An 11,616-nucleotide genomic window follows, 5' to 3' on the forward strand; every position below is an offset into this window, starting at 1 on the left:
TAAAGACCTATTGATTCGAAGTTCCAAAGTTACCTACATTAGTGGAGAGAAATTGCTTTGTTCAACATATGAAGACATAGGTTAAACTTAATAATTGCGACTTGATCTTGAATAAGGGATTAAAAAATTGAATTGGTAGGAATCAGCATGTCTTTATTAGGAAACATTTAGTCTAATTTTGCTATTGTGATAATTGTTGAGATTAATTTGAATAATATGAACACTTGAGTAGCAGAATGATCAAATTTCTTATTCTTTGAGCATAAGTATATCAAATTCATAATTTAACTGTTGTTCTGAAGAAGGTTTTCAAAGTGTTTCCGAGAAATTCTTTTCAAAATTTGTGCATCACTCGGGACGAGTAATGAATTAAGTTTGGGGGTGTGGAAACACAAAAATTTATATACTTTTTCATACCCTTTTTAACTTAAAACCAGGCTATTCCAGTTAAATTATTGTCGAAAAATAATTAAATATTATAAAATAATTAAATTATATTAAAATTATGAGCATTATGAATTTTAATTAATTTTATAGTTAATTTTGATTAAATTTGGTTATTTTTGACAGAATTACATAATCGGAGAAAAAGGGCCCGGTGAACACTGTGAGAAGAACAAAACCGAGAGTAATTTGAAGTATCGAGGCCAATTAATTTCCAGCCCAAGATGGTCCGGAAATGTGTATTAATTCATAATTAAATTAATTTTAATTTTTTTCCTATTTAATTCAGGTTAAATGAATTAATTTTGATTAATTATGAAGAAAGGGCCTAGTGAACCGCACTGGTTGAACCAAATGGAGTAAGCCGAACCAGCCACTAATTGGGCTGACCAGAACCGTCCATTGCCTGACCCAAATCAGCAAATTATCTGATAAAATATGCTTGCAAAAAGGCCCTTGAAAAACCTCCAAATTACGTTCAAACCCCACCTTTATTTTAGGCTTTGTAGATTTGCCCCAGCCTATTTTTAGCAAGGTTGAAAGTTTCAACCTTGCCATGTGTGTGGCTGGCCATGGGAGGGCTCTCTTGGCTGCTGAATTTACTATTTTTAGTAGACCTCTTCAGCTATAAAATCCACCCTATGCTTCCCATTTCAAAGCATCCCTCAAAAATCCCTCATTCTACAACATTCTCTCATCCTCTCTTCACTTCTCTCAAAGTTTCCTCTCCATTTTTCCATCCCATTTTCCCTTCCTCTTGTGCCAATTTCCTCTCTTGAGAAAGAGGTGTTCTTCAGCCATATTGGGCAGCAATCAAGGATTCAAGAATCCTTGCTCGGCGAAGACAACGGAGACTAAGAACAGAGGAACAGTCAAGCTGCAGAGAAACACTGGATTTGCTTTCTGTTCCCCTTCTTTTTAATTTCTGTTGTTTTTATGATGAACATATCTATGAAATTTTTTTTTGAAATGGTTATTTTAATCAGTTTAGCTTGAACTTAATTCATGTTAGGTTGATTATATTTTGCCTACTTGAATTATTAAATTAGTGTTTATGTCGTTATAGGCCTTAGTGAAATGCTTGATTAAGTAAAATCATGCTTAGGTTATCTGGCATTTTAATTGTTTAGATAACTAAAGAATTAATTGTTTAAACGGATTGAAATTGCAATTGATGGACTCAGTACTTAATCAGTGCATGTTTAATTCTTCTAAGGTAACTGAAAATTAAATTACCATTTTGGAGATACATATGCATTGCATAACTTGCAAGATTGTTGTAATTAAATTGTTTCAAGATATGGCTACTTTGTTATTTCACATAATCTTTTACATGTTTATTAAGTTGAATTAATCGGTTGAATTAATTTAATTCAATAAGTATGTATGTGCGATAGCATGTTTACTTTATTAAATCTATTTAGTCGGTTGAATTGGCATAGAGATATGTTCAAGAGATAAATGGAATTTTTTTAATTAGTAAATATGTTCATAAGTTAGCAAATTACTGGGTTGCCATGAATTTATTCATAACAGCGTAAGCACGAATTCATATTTCTAAGTTAAAAAGGTATAATTAATCCAACACAATTATATCATCTTGATTAAATCTTAATTGAAATCGTGCACTAGAACTCTTTTATTTTATTTAAATTGTTTGCTTAGTGTTAAAATCTTAGTTTATAAATCACTCTTTTCAAACCAAAATCATTTTACTTCACCAAAGTGTTTCAATTAATTTCATAAATATTGTTTTTTACAGTCCCTATGGGTATGATAACTCGACATTTATTTGTCACTTTATTACTTGTTACGATTGTGTACACTTGCACATTTCCACCATTCCACCGATGTTCACTTATTCTGACTTTTTCGTTTTCTATAGTCAGAGTCGTGTTTGTACACACCTTGTTTACGAAAGTGCGCAAATAGCCCATGAGCACTCCAAACCTATATTCAATTAAGAAACTCCATTAGCAAAATTCCCACACCTATTGCGCTAAAATTCCACTACAACTCTTTAGTAGTTTAGGTTGACTAAAATTCCCACACCGCCCTATCAGCAAAATAAAACACTCTATTGCGCATACCAGGACTCGAACTTCAGACCTCAGGTAACCATAACACCCTACTTATCCCTTGTACCAGCAAGCCCTTTCTGTCATGTTTTACCGATATTTATTTAAAAGCCTACTGACTAGAGACAAATGTTTATTCATATAAAAAACAAAAATTTTGCACAAGCCAGGGCTTGAACCCAAGACTTCTCAGACTCTTCCCAGGGCACATAACTACTGAAGCATACATGCATTTGGGTAACACAAACATACGAAAATAAATATCAAGGATTTTTTTGGGGCGTTACAACTATACACCTTTAAAAGAAAATTTTTTGGCCTTGAAATTTTACCTGATCAGAACAGATAAGGGTATTGTTGTCGCATCGCCTCCTTAGGTTCTTACGTGGCCTCCTCAGAACTATGATTACTCCAAAGAACCTTAACTGGGATAGACTTCTTCCTTGAAACCTTTACATCATGATCTAATATCTGAACTAGCTCCTCCTCAAAAGTTAAAGCTGGCATAACCTCAAACTCTTCAACGAAATAACATGCGTGGGATCAGAGCGGTAGTGCCTCAACATAGAGACGTGGAACACATCGTGAATCTGATCTAACTCTGGAGGTAACTCTAGATGATAGGCAACTGGTCCCACACATTTCAGTATGCGGTAAGGTCCAATAAACCTAGGGCTCAACTTACCCTTACGTCCAAACCACAGTACCTTATTCCCTGGTGAGACCTTAAGAAAAACGAAGTCCCCTACAGAATACTCAATCTCTTTATGCTTCAGATCCGCATACGACTTCTGTCTGTCTGATGCTGCCTTCAGTCGATCCCGGATTAGTCTAACTTTATCCTCAGTATCAGAAACTAATTCAGGGCCCAGAACACGCCGCTCGCAACTGAAGGTGTACGACACCTACGACGATATAATGCGTCATAAGGTGCCATCTAAATACTAGACTGGTAACTATTGTTATAAGCAAACTCTGCTAGCGGCAAGTGGTCCTCCCAACTGCTTCGGAAATCAATCACATAACTCCTTAACATGTCCTTCAGTATCTAAATCACCCTCTCTGACTGACCATCTATTTGAGTATGGAACGTAGTACTCAAGTCCAACCTTGTACCTAGAGCTTCATGTAACTTCTTCCAAAACCGAGATGTGAAACAATGATCTCTATCAAATAATATGGAAACCAATACCCCATGCAGTCTTATTATCTCAGGCACATACAGTTTAGCCAGCTTCTGTAAAGAGTAATCAGTACAAACTGGTATGAAATGGGCAGATTTGGTCAATCAATCCACGATGACCCATACTGAATCCTTCTTAGTAGACGTTAGGGATAGCCCACTAACGAAGTTCATAGTCACTCTCTCCCGCTTCCAAAGTGGAATTTTAACTGGATGAAGCAACCCTGAAGGTAACTAATGTTTAGCCTTAACCTGCTAGCAAGTTAGACATTTACCCACGAAGTCGGTAACTTCATGCTTAAGACCAGGCCACCAATATAACTCGCGAAGGTCTCGATACATCTTATTTCCACCAAGGTGCATAGCATAAGGGCTACTATGCGCCTCTCGCAATATAGATTGCCTCAAATCAGTATCCTTAGATACACAGATTCTCCCATGGAAACATAGCACCCCTTCGCTATTTAGCCCAAAATCCACAGTATCCCCACTCTCAACCTGCCGGAAACGAAAACCCAACGACTCGTCTTCCAATTGTTTTCCCTTAATCTACTCAATCCACTTTGGTTTAACTTGAAGCTCGACCAAAAAGCTACCATCATCAAATAAACTGAGGCGAGCAAACATCACTCTCAGCTCAATCATAGCTCTATGACTCAGTGCGTCCGCTACCATATTGGTCTTCCTAGGATGGTATTCGATCGTACAATCATAGTCTTTTAGCAGCTCAATCCATCTACGCTGCCTAAGATTTACCTCTTTTTGAGTGAGGAGATACTTGAGGCTCTTGTGATCAGTGTAAATGATACACTTTTCACCGTACAGATAGTGCCTCTAAATTTTCTGTGCAAAAACCACTGTGGCCAACTCCAAGTCGTGCGTCAGATAATTCGCCTCATGAGTCTTAAGTTGACGAGACGTATATGCTAAGACCTTACCATCTTGTATCAACGCACATCCCAAACCAACATGTAATGCATCACTGTAGACAGTGAATTCTTTCCCAGACTCTGGCTTTATCAAGATAGGGGCCTCAGTCAGAACTTTCTTGAGCTTCTCAAAACTCTCATGCTACGCATTAGTCTAGTTAAATGGCACACTCTTACGTAACAGCTTAGTCGAAGGTGCTGCAATCAGTGAAAACCCCTCTACAAATCGTCGATAATACCCTGCCAGTCCCAGAAAACTGTGGATATCAGATACAGTCTTAGGCGGCTTCCAATCCAAAACGGCCTCAATCTTTTGAGGATCAACCCTAATCCCCTCAGCAGATACCACGTGGCCCAAAAATGTTACCTTTTATAAACAGAATTCACATTTACTGAACTTGGCATACAGTTGCTTCTCCCTTAGAATCTATAGAACCACTTGGAGATGTTCATCATGCTCATCTTTAGTCCTCGAATACACCAGAATGTTGTCAATAAAAACCACTACGAACCGATCTAAATAGGCCTGGAACACTCGATTCATCAGATTCATAAAATCCTTTGGTGCGTTCGTCAGTCCAAACGACACCACTAGGAACTCGTAATGACCATAACGAGTCCTAAATGTTTTCTTGTATACATCAGTCTCTTTGACCCTTAGTTGATGGTATCCAAATCGGAGATCAATCTTAAAGAAAGTTGAAGCTTCTCGAAATTGGTCGAATAGATCATCTATCCTCGGTAGGGGGTACTTATTATTAATTGTCAATTTATTCAATTGCCGGTAATCAATGCACATATGCATGGATCCATCCTTCTTTTTCACAAACAAAACTGATGCTCCCCATGGAGACACACTAGGTCGAATGAACCCACGATCCAACAACTCTTGAATCTATACTTTGAGCTTCACAAGCTCCATCAGTGCCGTTCTATAAGGGACGATAGACACCGGAGCTGTACTAGGCAGGAGCTCAATCCCAAACTCAACTTCACGGTTTGGAGGTAAGCCAGGTAGCTCATCAAGAAAGACATACAGAAATTCTTTAACCGTTCTGATATCTTTAACTAAAGTAACCCCAGAATCTGAAACACTAACATAGGCCAGATACGCCTTACATCCCTTACGATCCAACTTCTCGGCCTTTAATACAGAAATCAAATTTGACAAGTAATTTCAACGTTCCCCAACTACAACTACCTCGTTATCCTCCACAGTTCTCAATACCATCCGTTTAGTAGCACAATCCAAGCTCACCCGCTGTTTAACCAGCCAGTCCATTCTCAGTATTAAATCAAATTCTCCAAAAGGAAGTTCCACCAAATCCACCAAAAAGATAACCCCTTAAACCTCTAAAGGTACATCTCTGAACAGTTTATTTATCCTCACTGACTACCTCAATGGACTCAACACAGTAACCTCACTTGTAGTGCTCTCCACTAAGATACCTAGAGTCTTAGACACAATACAAGCTATATAGGAGTGCGTAGATCCTATATCTATCAGTGCAATATAAGGTACATCATAGATAAAGAACGTACCCGTGATAACATCTGGAGCATATCCATCCTCTCGGCGATGTGCAACATAAACCAAAGCTGGTTGCCTTGCCTCAGTAAGACCAGCACCTCTACCCGATGCTATCTGATCACGACCCAACCTATTACCGCCTCTGGCCTGACCATGACGTCTCAGTGGTTGCTAAACACCCATCGGTGACTGTATAGTGCCCAAACCTATAGCTTGCAACTGATCGAGCCTCTGTGGACACTCTTTGATACGGTGTTCCAATTATCCGCATCTCAAACAAGCCCCAATCCTTTTCCAGCACGCGCCCTGATGGTGTCTCCCATAATCAACACAGGGCTGCGGTCTAGTAGTAGCAATAGGGGCCCCAACTCTGACCGACCCATCAACTCTGGCCTTTTTCTTAGGCCTTAGAAAGGAACTTAAGGGCTTTGAATCCCTCTTGTTCCTACCTCTCTCTTTCTTACGGTTCTGTCGTTCAGTGCACTCCACTTCCTCGGTGATCTTTGCCGTATCAACTAATGCAGCAAAATCTTGCTCCCTTTGTGGAGCTATCAGAACCCGTAAACTATCCCTGAGGTCATCCTCGAAACGAACACACCGCTCGGACTCAGTCGCCACCATCCCTCGCGTATAGTGGGTTAATCACAAAAATTCAGCCTCATATTCTGCTAGTGATTTATCCCCCTGTGTCAAATTTAGAAAATCCCTCCTCTGGACATCCACATAACTAGCACCCATATACTTTCCCTGAAAACTAGTCTAGAAAAATTCCCAGGTCGATTGATTGGGCTGAGTGCCATTTTTAATTGTAAGCCACCGCTGGTGAGCCTCATCTCTCAACAGTAACATTGCACCCTTTAGTTTCTGCTCGGGGGTGCAATTGAGATCACCCATGATCCTCTCTATGGCCTGAATCCAATAGTCAACCACATTAGGGGCAACTCCAGCAATACCCCTAAAAATCTCAGATCCATTAGACTAGAGTCGTTTTGTAACCGCCCCACAGCACCAGTATTGGGTTTAGCGACCCTCTCCAAAGTTCGCAACATAGCTTGGAACAGCACGTTGTTCCCAACCACACGATCATGAGACCCAGTCTCAATCACAGGTGAAGTCGGTGCCTCCTTAGCTTCAACATTAGGCATGTGGCCAAATGATGAAGACCTAGCTCGAGTACCTCTATGGCCTCTGCCGCGGCCTCTTGTACCCCTTCCAAAAATACCTCTGGTGCTTATTATCGAACTGTGATTTATCTGTATTAACAGTTTTATGCATCAGTTTACAGTTCCAGTGTTTATTAACGAATATTTTATAGAAAACAGTATCACTAATTCAGAGTTCGTTCTCGCAGATTGCAGTCTTACTACAGTTTTAGTTCACCCTAAATAGAGTGTTTCAGTACAGTCTACTACCTACAGTAGTCTCAGCATTTTAGGTTAAACAAACAATAGTTTCAGAAGACTTATAGAATCAGCGCTGGAGACTTGGTGTACCACACATTCAGTAAAACATTTCAAAATACTTCAAATTATTTGAAACAGTTCTTTTAGAAATTCCAAGTTTTAAAAGAAACCCAAATCCACAGTCGAGTTTTCCAACCTGGCTCTGGTACCACTAAATGTAACACCCAAACTCGGCTTGGACGTTAAGGCCAAATCTGGCAATGTCACATTGAAATATTTTTCGTAAAGTGTGATATTGTTGAAAACCCCATGCTTTGTTTAACCTCTTTGTGTGATCTTAAAGATAATTTTAAGGCGTGTCGTTCATTTTCAAAATGTGATTCGTTTGACAAAAAGTTAATCATATTTAGACGTCATCAATTTTTAAAACGTTATTTCTTGCGAAAGCTCTTAAAATAGGTTGCGTATTTGTGGTATCTTTAAAAAGCATTTATCTTTTTGAATAACCCGTGTCTTTTCCTACTACTAGCTGTATTAAATAAAAACAAATAAAAATCCCAAGTTAAAAATAAAATCCAAAAAGGCCTTATTACAATAAAAATACCCCAACTAATAATACTTATAATTAAAATCAAATGCGAAAATAATAACAACTGTGTAGCCACATTTGAGTCCCCCACTGCACCGATCCACCTAAGTCTGGGGATTACCTGCACAGATAATCAGAAGGGTGAGTTTACGAAAACTCAGTGTGTAATTCCAAATCAAACAATCATACAGTGAGCAAATACAGTCTGGGCCTAAGCCCATTTTAGTAATGGTTCAGTTTCAATTAGGGCCTTGGCCCATTACAATATCAGTATCAGTTTGGGCTTGAGCCAATCTCAGTGACAGTAACGGTGTAGATATGCAATCAACAAAATCCTCCCCAACCAGCCTTTACACTTCATCTCCATCCAACCTTACACTCTATGTGGGGATATAATCAACCTACCAATCCTTACACTTCAAGTAGTATTGGTTGTGGCACTAAACAGTAGCAGCAGCAGAGCTACTCCAATCGTATTAAAACCTAGCCCCATGTAACGCATCATGCAACACGTCATTTCATATCACAATATTATATATGGGCACAATACAGACAAATATGACATGCTATAGTATAGTCATACAAGAATATAAATCCACACATCACATAGGGCATAATAGTCTTTCAGTCAATTAGGGGTCTAGGTAAGCTTACCGACCTAACAATAGGTCCACAGTCGTCTCGGGCGACCCGTGCAACCTTTAGCAGTCAAACAGTGAAAATGGTCCCACGGCCCGTAATATGGGCCTGATAAACGCCAAATTATACATATTTTTACCCCAAATACTTAGCATATTTATGGATGTTTATTACTAGATTTGTGGATTTTGGTGCTCTTAATCCGGTTATTTCATGTTTTGTACTCAGAAGAGCACCAAGAGTCAAAAAGATTCAAAAACGAGCAAAAAAAGGGACAAAACGGACCAAATCGAGAAGATGACACGGCCTAAGCCTTGCCACACAGGCAGGTCACATGCCTGTGCCTTTCGAGGGTGTCGACTAAGGCTTTCACGATTCACACGGCCTGGCCATTGACACATAAGGCCATGTGCAATTTAATGGATCGAACACGACTTAGCAATCACATCACACGGCCGTGGCACACGGGCGTGTCCCTTTTTCAAGAAGCTGTATTTTACACGGAAAAGGATACTTAGGGAGGAAGAAAGCCAATCCAAAGCCTATATAAACACCCTAAGTATGACTTAGAAAGGGGGCCTCCTCCAGAACTTTTCTGGAGTTCAAAACCACACACCGAAAATTACTTGAAGGAAGCCAAATAATCCATCCTAAAAGCCGGAGCTACTCCAAAACTGAAGATCTCTCTCAGAATTCCTTCAGGGGTTTTAGAGTTTTCTTTATGTTTTGTTATTTTCATACTGTTGAGATGTACTCTTATTTTATTATGAACTAAACCCCCTAGATACCTATAGGGGTTGAAACCTATGATGGATCTTATTATTATTATCTGAACTGTATGATAAATACTTGATTTGTTCTTAATTATGTGTTCTTAATGCTTGAGTTAATACTCCGGGTATTGATTCATGATTTGATATGCTTATACAGAGGAGCAAAAGTCCCTGTCTAATAGTAGATTTGGCATAAGTAAGCGGAGTTGATCGAACGCCTAGAAATAGGGTTACAAGATTTTTCTGGATTAGGGTGGAACCTAATATGGGGGTCTATAGATAGATTTACTGCTTCCCTAGGGGTTTTATTTAATAAAGAGATTTCAATTAATTCAACTGAGGGTTAGACGTTATTAGTTTTGAAAGAGATAATAATATAGGTTAGGGAGTCTTACGGATCAAGTCAATTGAATAAATCGTCTGGTTCAGAGTCAGATAACAAGTGAAATCTAGGTGGATTCCTCCTTGGGTGTCGTCTTTATCAATTACTTTTCTTCAAGTTTTTTTTCCAAATTTTCTCTTTGTTTTAGTTTAATTAGTTAATTAGTTTAGTTAATTAGTTTAATAAACAACCCCTCTTTATTTCTAGGTTAAATAATAAAAAGATAGTTATTACTAGTACTTTTGGTTCCCTTGGGTATGATATCCCGGTCTTGCCATTACTATACTATTGTTCGATAGGTGCACTTGCCTTTTCGTCGTGATAATAGTTAGTCTAGGTTTGATCTTCATTATAAATATTTATTACTTGTTACGAATCACGCGATCAAGTTTTTGGCGCCATTTCCAGGGAACTAAAATATTAGGAACACTCAATTTTTACTACTTTAGCCATTTAGTTTCTTGCAATTTAATTTTATTATTTTTATTACTAATTAATTTACTTTTTCTTTCTCTTGGCAGGTTTTTATAGTTTATGACTAGAAGAAACCCATCAGGACCATTACTTTTTGACGAAGAAATCGATCGCACAGTTTGTAGAAACTAAAGAGAAACAAAGCGCAACTTAAGATACACAGAAAACAAGCAAGAAGACGATACTCAACCCCCAACCGAAGAGATGGCTGAAAACCAAGGCAATCAGCTACCTCTTGCAATTGCGGCTAATCAAAATCTTGCTCTACGTATTATGTATAATTATGCTAAACCTTCTCTAACAGGAACTGAATCTAGCATAGTTAGACCGGCTGTAGCTGCAAATACTTTTGAACTGAAACCTAACACATTTCAAATGAGACAACAGTTTTTTCAGTTTGATGGTTTGCAAGATGAAGATCCCAACGCTCACTTAGCGAACTTTTTGGAATTTTGCAATACATTAAAATCAATGACGTTTCTGATGATGCCATTTGTCTTCGATTATTTCCTTTTTCACTAAGAAAAAAAGCTAAACAGTGGTTGAACTCGTTACCACGAGGGTCCATCACTACTTGGGAACTAATGACCGAAAAATTTCTACTAAAATATTTTCCGCCGGCTAAAATGACTAAGTTACGTAATGATATTTCTTCTTTTGTGCAGATGTACTTAGAAACACTTTACGATGCATAAGAGAGATACAAGGATCTATTGCAAAGGTGCCCTCACCATGGGTTACCACTTTGGCTTCAAGTACAAATATTCCACAATGGTTTGAATCCCTCGACTCGGCAAATGGTTGACGCAGCTGCTGGCGGAACCATCAACAACAAAACACCTGAAGAGGCTTATGAATTCATTGAAGAAATGTCACTGAATAACTATCAGTGGCAAGTCATGAGCACTAAGCCAACAAAAATAGCCGGCATTTATAACATCGAATCAGTTACTATGCTGTCAAATCAGGTAGAACTTCTCAATAAAAAGATTGATGGTTTACTTGGTTCTACGCAAGTACATCCAGTAATGAGGTGTGACTTAAGTGGAGGACGTGTGCATACAGAATATCAATCCTTCAATCCTACAACCGAAGAGGAACAAGTCAACTATATGGGTAATAATAACTTTAGATCTCAAAATAACCCATACAATAATACTTACAATGTAAGTTGGAGGAACCATCCCAATT

General features: G+C 38.5%; 1 non-coding gene across 1 annotated transcript; it reads right to left on the reverse strand.

Moving 5' to 3' along the window:
* Positions 1 to 11,057: 11,057 nt before the first annotated feature.
* LOC128282438 (small nucleolar RNA R71) lies at positions 11,058 to 11,164 on the reverse strand. Its single transcript, XR_008272708.1, has one exon. It is a non-coding gene; the product is annotated as a small nucleolar RNA R71 (small nucleolar RNA).
* Between the last annotated feature and the right edge of the window lie 452 nt (positions 11,165 to 11,616).

Source organism: Gossypium arboreum, chromosome 1, assembly GCF_025698485.1.
Source record: "Gossypium arboreum isolate Shixiya-1 chromosome 1, ASM2569848v2, whole genome shotgun sequence".
Classification (NCBI taxonomy): domain Eukaryota; kingdom Viridiplantae; phylum Streptophyta; class Magnoliopsida; order Malvales; family Malvaceae; genus Gossypium; species Gossypium arboreum.